Consider the following 7,866-nt stretch of genomic DNA (forward strand, 5'->3'; position numbering starts at 1 on the left):
GAAGTTATGTTCAATTCCTTTGTCTTTGAGAAATGAATCTAGAGTCTTGTTTTTGAACTCTAAACCATTATCACTTCGGATTCTTCGAACAGGTCGTTTGAGCTTCAGTTCGATTTGTTTGATGAAGTTGATCATCTCTTCAGGTGCTTCTGATTTTAGTCTTAAGAAAAAGACCCAAGTAAAGCGCGAGAAGCCATCAACGACAACAAGAATGTACTTCTTCCCTTGTATGGTTTGGGTTTTGGCAGGGCCACAAAGGTCTATGTGCAGCAATTCTAGTGGTTCGGATACACTAGATTCTGAGATGCTTTTGTGAGTGGATTTGGAAAGTTTTCCCTTTTCACATGCAGCACACAGAGTGTCATTATCAAGCTTCAGAAGTGGCAGTCCTCTAACAAGATCATCGCCGATGAGTTTGTTGATGTACCCAAAGTATAGATGGGAAAGGCGGCGGTGCCATAACCAACTGATATCTGCTGGGGCTTTTGATAGCAGACATATATCGGGTTTACCATAGATAAGATCCATGTTAAGTGGATACATATTTCCGGCACGGTAAGAATCAACAATGATTTCTTTGGTTTAGGCGTCCATGATCAAGCTTCTTTGTTTGGTGAATAGGACTTCAAGATTGTTATCACACAGTTGAGAAACACTGATGAGGTTGTGTTTCAGGTCATCGACATAGGCAACTTTCTTTATGGTGAAGTTACCATTTGTTATGTTTCCATAACCTTTGATTTTTGCCGTCATGTTGTTGCCGAAGGTAACATCTTGATTTGTTTGGGTTGGTTTGAAGTCACGAAGGTAGTTTCGGTTTCCTGTCATATGTTTGGAGCAGCCACTATCAATATACCATGTATCATCCTTGGGTTCTCCAGCATTAGATACCTGCAATTTAGACAGAAGATTTAGGTACCCAAATCTGAATGGGTCCTGGTTTGTTAGTTGTTTTTATTTTGGGTTTTTTGTTTACCGAACTTCTTGTAGCATTTGACTTCATATTGCTATAAGAGTTTGGTTTATAAGGATGGAATGGTTGAGGTTTGATTTTATTTATCAAATTTTCCCAAAAAGTGATTTGTTTATGAAAATTCGTTGGTTGATAAAATCTGTGATTTGGTGAATGATATCCTAGATGTGAAATTTTTTTTGAAAAGTTCTCTTCATATCTGGGATGTGATTGGCGGTTATGAAAGGCTTTTTGAAGATGATGTTTTGAAACTTTCTGATTTGGTCGTTTTTGAAAGTTCCTTGAATGGTTAAAGGTGATCTCTTGAAAGCGGTTTTCAAAAGGTTTTTGAAAAGGTTTTGGTTTTTGTTTGGAAACCTGTTTTTGAGGTATAACGTATGGTTTCACAGGTTTCTTTGGTTTGTTTTCAAAAGTCTTTGGTTTGTTAAGTGGGGTTATGGTTTCTTCATTGGTATGTTTGATTTGGTTTGTTGAAGAACTAGCAGAGTTTGTTTCAGATTTTACAACTCTTTTGATAGACTTTTTGGAAACAGTGAAAGCAGTGTCATCTGGGCTACAGTTGATAACTGTTTCGTCATCTGAATCTTCCTCATTAGCAGATGTGAAAAGATCTGGAAGAGTGGATTCAGAGTTTTCACAAATTGTCATGTTTTCTTGTTTAGCTAGTTCATTTTCAAAGGATTCTCTTCCAATTCCTGGTCTGTAATTCGTATCAATTTTGCCAGTTCCTAAGGTGTTTGCTATGGTGAAAACATCATCACTTAGTTTTCTAGCAATTTTGATAGAATTCATATTCCATATCAATCTTTTGTTTTCAGATTCAAGAAAATTGGTTTGGTTTAAAGAATCAGTCAGTTTTTCATTTAAAGTTTTGTATTTTTCAGTTGATTCTTGAAAGTTTTGTTTCAACTGAAGGATTTCCTTTTCTAAAACATCTTTTGTTTCAGAGGAAATGACTGACTGATTTATTAGTTCTTTTTGCTTTGTTCATTTCTTTCCATTATATATATATATATATATATATATATATATATATATATATATATATATATATATATATATATATATATATATATACATATATATAATGAAAAAAAAAAATTTTAAAAAAAAAAAATCTTCAACAATTGGTATCAGAGCTTGTGTGATTTACCTTGAAATTTTTGTCGAAAACTTTTGGTTAGCGTTTATAAACCTTCCATAAGCTTTTCTTTAAAAATTTCATTTTAATATCACTTGTTCAAAATCCTTAAAAAAAAATAAAAAAAAAAAAATCTTTTGTTTCAGAAGAAATGGCCGACTGAATTTTTTGTTCCAAATCCCTTTTCTGAATTAGGGTTTGATTTAATTGTTCCAAGACGTGATTATAATCTTCTGATTTTCTTTCAACGTCTCTTTCCAATTTGTTCTTTATCCTTGTTGATTCTCCAAATTTGAGTTGCAAGGTTTGTAACTCAGATTTGCAGATATCGGAATTGATCATTGTGTCATGATATTTTTTGAGATCAGCTTCTAGACTTTTCTCAATCTTGGTTATATGGGACTCAAAAATTGATTTCGAAAGACCAAGTTCAGAGATCATAGACCATACCTGTTCTATGACGTTTGGAGCTCTTGAAGGTCTATCAACACCAACTACGAAACAGAAGTTTGATTGTGTTGGTTCATTGTCAGCTTCGTCTTCAGAAGTTGGCCAATATTCCACGTTTGGTTCATGGATTGCCATCAATGCTCTTTGCTTATCTTGATTTTCCTGTTTCTTTAATTCATCGGCTTTTTGAGCGTAGTATGCTGAGTCTTTGACTTTGGTTTTGTTTTTGGCTCGGCATTCTCTGGCATAGTGATTAGTTCCTTTGCAGTTGTGACAAATGATCACTTCTTCATCACTGTCATCCTTTTGACTTTTAATCGGAAGTCTTTCAGGAGCTTGAGTTTGGATTTGTTGGGAAGATTGGGAAGGGTTCTGTTGGAATCCAAAATTTTGGTTGTTTTGAAAGCCATTGTTTTGATTAGTGTAACCTTGATTTTGGAATCCTCTGTTTTGGTTTTGAAAACTGTTGTTTTGGTTATTGTTATGATGACTTGAGTTGGGATTGTTTTGAAATCCCTGGTTTTGAAAACCTTGGTTTGAATTGTTTTGGAAGGAAGGTCTTTGAAAATTTTGTCCAAAATAAGGTCTTGGTTGAAAACCTGAGTTGTTTTGAACAGGTTGAGGTCTTGGTTGAAATCCAGAATTATTTTGTCCAAATGATGGTTGTGGTGATTTGAAAGGGTTTTTGGAGGAGGTTTAAGGATGGTATTTGGAGGGTGTTTGGAGATTATTTTGAGGTTGTTTGTAGGTTGTTTTGAGATGAAGGAGTGCAGGAGATATTACAAAGAAACACACAAAACACTTAAACTCTCACTATGACAAACTCACGTATGTATATATATATATATATATATATATATATATATATATATATATATATATATATATGCAAAATTAATCAAAAGAAATCTTCCACTAGTGTTTGTAAATGAAAAAGAATTTGTTGGTGGATGTAATAGTTGGTAGCACACATGGTGTTGGGTTTTTTTTGCTTTTGTGAAGATTTCTTTCCAATATATATATATATATATATATATATATATATATATATATATATATATATATATATATATATATAATATATACAATATACATATATATATATATATATATATATATATATATATATATATATATATATATATATATATATAATATAATATAATATATATACATATATATTTATATAATATATATATATATATATATATATATATATATATATATATATATATATCCAATTGTGAATTGAATTTCCATTTTTGACCCTTGAGGTTTTTAAATTCTTGACAATTTTAGTCTTGATTTGTTTTGTCTTCAAACGACCAAATATTGCGTCTATTTTTCCGTCTTTGCGTATTTCGTCTTTTGCATATTTTTCTATTTCATAATTAAGCACGAATCCACGCAACCTGAAATAACTGATAATATTTGTTAGATAATATAAAACCAATTCGTCTTATTTCAGTGATGATCACATATAAAAACATTTTTCAACAATTTCCCGCTATGTGATCATTGATGAAATAAGGATTGATATAATCACATTAACAGTTTTAATCTTGAAGATTTGGGATAAAAGTTTTGTCAATGAGAAGATATATATAAAACCATTGTAATCGTTTTGAAAGTTTGTGACTTGGTTTAACATATCTTATGTAAAAGATTTTCAGAAATTTGTTTCCGAATCAAAGTCTCGGGTTCGGTTATCAAAGGGTAGTCATATATGTATCTAAAGAAATTTCCTTAGATTTTATAGCATTATTAATGACGACAAGTGGTCTAACAGGTCGATTCAGATGAACGCTCATAGGTATAGCTCACACTTCACTTGGGTGTTTGGTTGTTCTGGCAGCAGAACAAGTTAATGATCACTAAAAATGAGTGATATCTCTCTCTGACGACTCACACTCATATTGGAGGTGTTCAGCTATGCTTTTCCTGTAAAGTCACTTAGTCTCATTATTAGATAATCAATCACATAAGACTGGTTTCGGCATTACTCAGCGGGTTTCTTCATTCATGCCATTAAAGTTCACTCTCTCTCCGTCGGGAAATACATGTAGAGGGGTTTAGCAATTTTCATAGTGCAGTTTGCAACTAAGATTCTTCAGTGATGAAGGCTACAGTATCCTGGGAAATTCATTGTTGTTGCAGCTTCTTCTTTGATAGTATCCTGTTTGTTGATCAATATCGATTTATTGTAAAAAGATATTTTGTTTTAGCATTGAGAATTTGCTACATTTGAGACCTTTTTAAGAGTATTTGACTTGAGTGATTGAGATATCTTCTTTTGTGAAAAATGGTTAAAACAAATCGCGGGATTTTATGATTTTTGTTTTGAAATAACCATTTGGTTGAAAGTTTGTTTGAAAATACCAAATATAGAATATATTTTTTTGTTTGGTATATCTTTATTGAATCCATTTGTTTTCTTGTTGATTTGTCTTTGAGGATTAGATGTTGATAGATATTTGTTTCTCCTGTGGTTTTCTTGTAAGGATATGTCGTTGTTTGCTTGATGGATCATGGGATCGCAAGTCTTCATTTTTGGTTGGCTTTTATCTAGGTAGGGATAGGTGGCATAAAAGACAGTTTGTCTAGTATGTAAGAAATGAATGTATCGTCCCTGGTCATTTTGATATCTAAGCAAAAATGAGACCGTGACAAGATATAATTGGGTATACCTTATAAGCAATAGTGACACACCTAAGCTCACAAGAAATGATTTCCACAATGATTTAGATCGACGAGGCACAAATTCTCACATGGGTTTTTGTTTTCATCTGAACCTCCTAACCTTATGTCCCTTGATTGTTTAAAATCGTCAATAATGAAATAAAATCGAAGGAAATAAAGTTATATACATTATGAAAAGTAGGATATCTGAACCTTCACTCCAATTGAGAATCAATATGACTTAAAATCTTCATCGAGCATAAGCATCTGAAAATTAAGTCAAGAGAAGATTAATCACAAGGTTCTATAAAAGCTTATTATGGCAAGTCTTTTATTAATTTTTTTTTAAGATTTGTTTTTCTGAATGTTTTTGGAAATATTGGTTATTTGAATGTTTTTGGTAATTTTTAAAAGGAAAGCAATTTTCAATTGTTTTTGAATTTTCCTTTTGAATGAAAGTAAACACACTTTTGTACAAACAAAAAGTAAAAGTTTAAGGATAGATGTTATCTGGATTTAACATTCCTAGACGGCCTAGGAAGTATTGAAACTTTGTTTCATCGAGAGCCTTAGTGAAGACATCGGCAATTTGATCTTCGGTGTTGATGAAGTGCAATTCGATATGACCCTTTTGAATGTTGTCTTTGATGAAATGATATCGAATGTCGATGTGCTTTGTCATGGAATGGTGAACGGGATTGTGAGAAATGGCAATTGCACTGGTTGAGTCACAAAATATGGGAATTTGTGAAATTTTGAAGCCATAGTCTCGCAGTTGAGTTTGCATCCATATGACTTGCGAACAACAGCTGGCGGCAGCGACGTATTCAGCTTCTGCTGTTGATGTGGATACACAAGTCTGTTTCTTTGAAGTCCAACTCACTAGTCTACCTCCTAGGAATTGACAGCTACTAGATGTACTCTTTCTATCTAACTTGCATCCTCCATAGTCTGAGTTGGTGAAAGCGTTCAGCTGAAAATCGGATTTAGCTGGATACCAAAGGCCAAGTTTGGGAGTGCCTTTTAGGTATTTGAAGATGCGTTTCACAGCAACTACATGGGATTCCATAGGATTTGCTTGGTATCTGGCACAGACACATGTAGAAAACATGATGTCAGGTCTGCTGGCAGTGAGGTATAAGAGTGATCCGATCATTCCACGATATCTTTTCTGATCAACAGGTTTGCCATTTAAGTCTGCATCGATTTTGTATCCAAAAGCCATTGGGGTTTTTGCGGTATTGGATTTGTCCATTGAAAAGCGAGTGAGTAGGTTTTTGACATAATTCTCTTGGTTGATGAAAATACCATCAGTTGACTGTTTGATTTGAAGTCCGAGAAAAGTAGTCATCTCCCCAATCATGCTCATTTCAAATTTGCTCTTCATTAGATCTGCAAACTTAATACTCAAAGATTCATCAGTAGAACCGAAAATAATGTCATCAACATATATTTGTACGATTAAAAGATCTTTATTATAGATTTTACGAAAGAGGGTTTGATCGATTGAACCTCTTTTAAAACCTGATTCTTCGAGAAAGGTTGTCAATGTGGCATACCAGGCTCGGGGTGCTTGTTTCAAGCCATAGACAGCTTTCTGCAATTTGAAGCTGTGATCAGGAAATTTGGGATCTTCGAAACCTGGTGGTTGTTGGATGTATACATCGCGATCTAACTCTCCATGTAGGAATGCACATTTAACATCCATTTGGAATACTTTGAAGTTCTTATGTGCAGCATATGCAAGAAAGATGCGAATTGCTTCAATTCTGGCAACTGGAGCATATGTTTCATCGTAGTCGATTCCTTCTTGTTGTGAATATCCTTTGACTACGAGACGTGCCTTGTTTCGACAAACGATTCCTTGATCGTCAGTTTTGTTTCTGAATACCCATCTTGAACCTATAACAGAAACATCGGGTGGGGTAGGGACAAGATTCCATACGTCATTTCTTTCAAATTCTTCTAGCTCTTCTTGCATAGCTTTTACCCAGTCTGGATCTTTGAGAGCAGAATGTATGGTTTTGGGTTTAGTCATGGATAAGAAGGCTCCAAATAAACAATCATTAGAAGTTGCGGCTCTAGTTTGGATGCCTGAGTTTGGATCTCCGATGATTTGGTCAGTTGGGTGGTTTCTGGTCTATTTTATTAAGCGATTCTCTTCCGCTATAATAATTGGAATTTCAGTATCCCATTGTTCTTCTCCGGGAGTTTCATCTTGGAATAGGTTTGAAGGTTTCCTCATAAATGATGCATCAGGATTGTTTTGGATATTTGGGGATGGGGTATTTAAAGGAGGATTTGGTGTTTGTTCCAATGAAGAAGTATGTGTAGGTGGTTCCCCCTCGAATTGATCTGCATCATTTCGGTTTGTTTGTGGAGTTCCTTCAGTGGTTGTTCCTGTAGAATCAATAGAAGTAGTTAGAAGTTCAGAATTGTAAGCGGTTTTGGGTTGTTCAAAAAGTAAATCAAGATCGATTTCAATATCTCTGTCAGGAGAAGGTGTTTGTTGAATTGGATTTTGAAAAATATTATCGATCATTTTTGAACCAAAATGTTCACGATCCAATTTCCTGACATAAAATTCATCGAAATGAACATCGGTACTTTCTTCAATTACTCT

The sequence above is a fragment of the Lactuca virosa genome, chromosome 9 (assembly GCF_052849685.1).
Source record: "Lactuca virosa cultivar CGN04683 chromosome 9, Lactuca_virosa_CGN04683_v6, whole genome shotgun sequence".
Taxonomy (NCBI): Eukaryota; Viridiplantae; Streptophyta; class Magnoliopsida; order Asterales; family Asteraceae; genus Lactuca; species Lactuca virosa.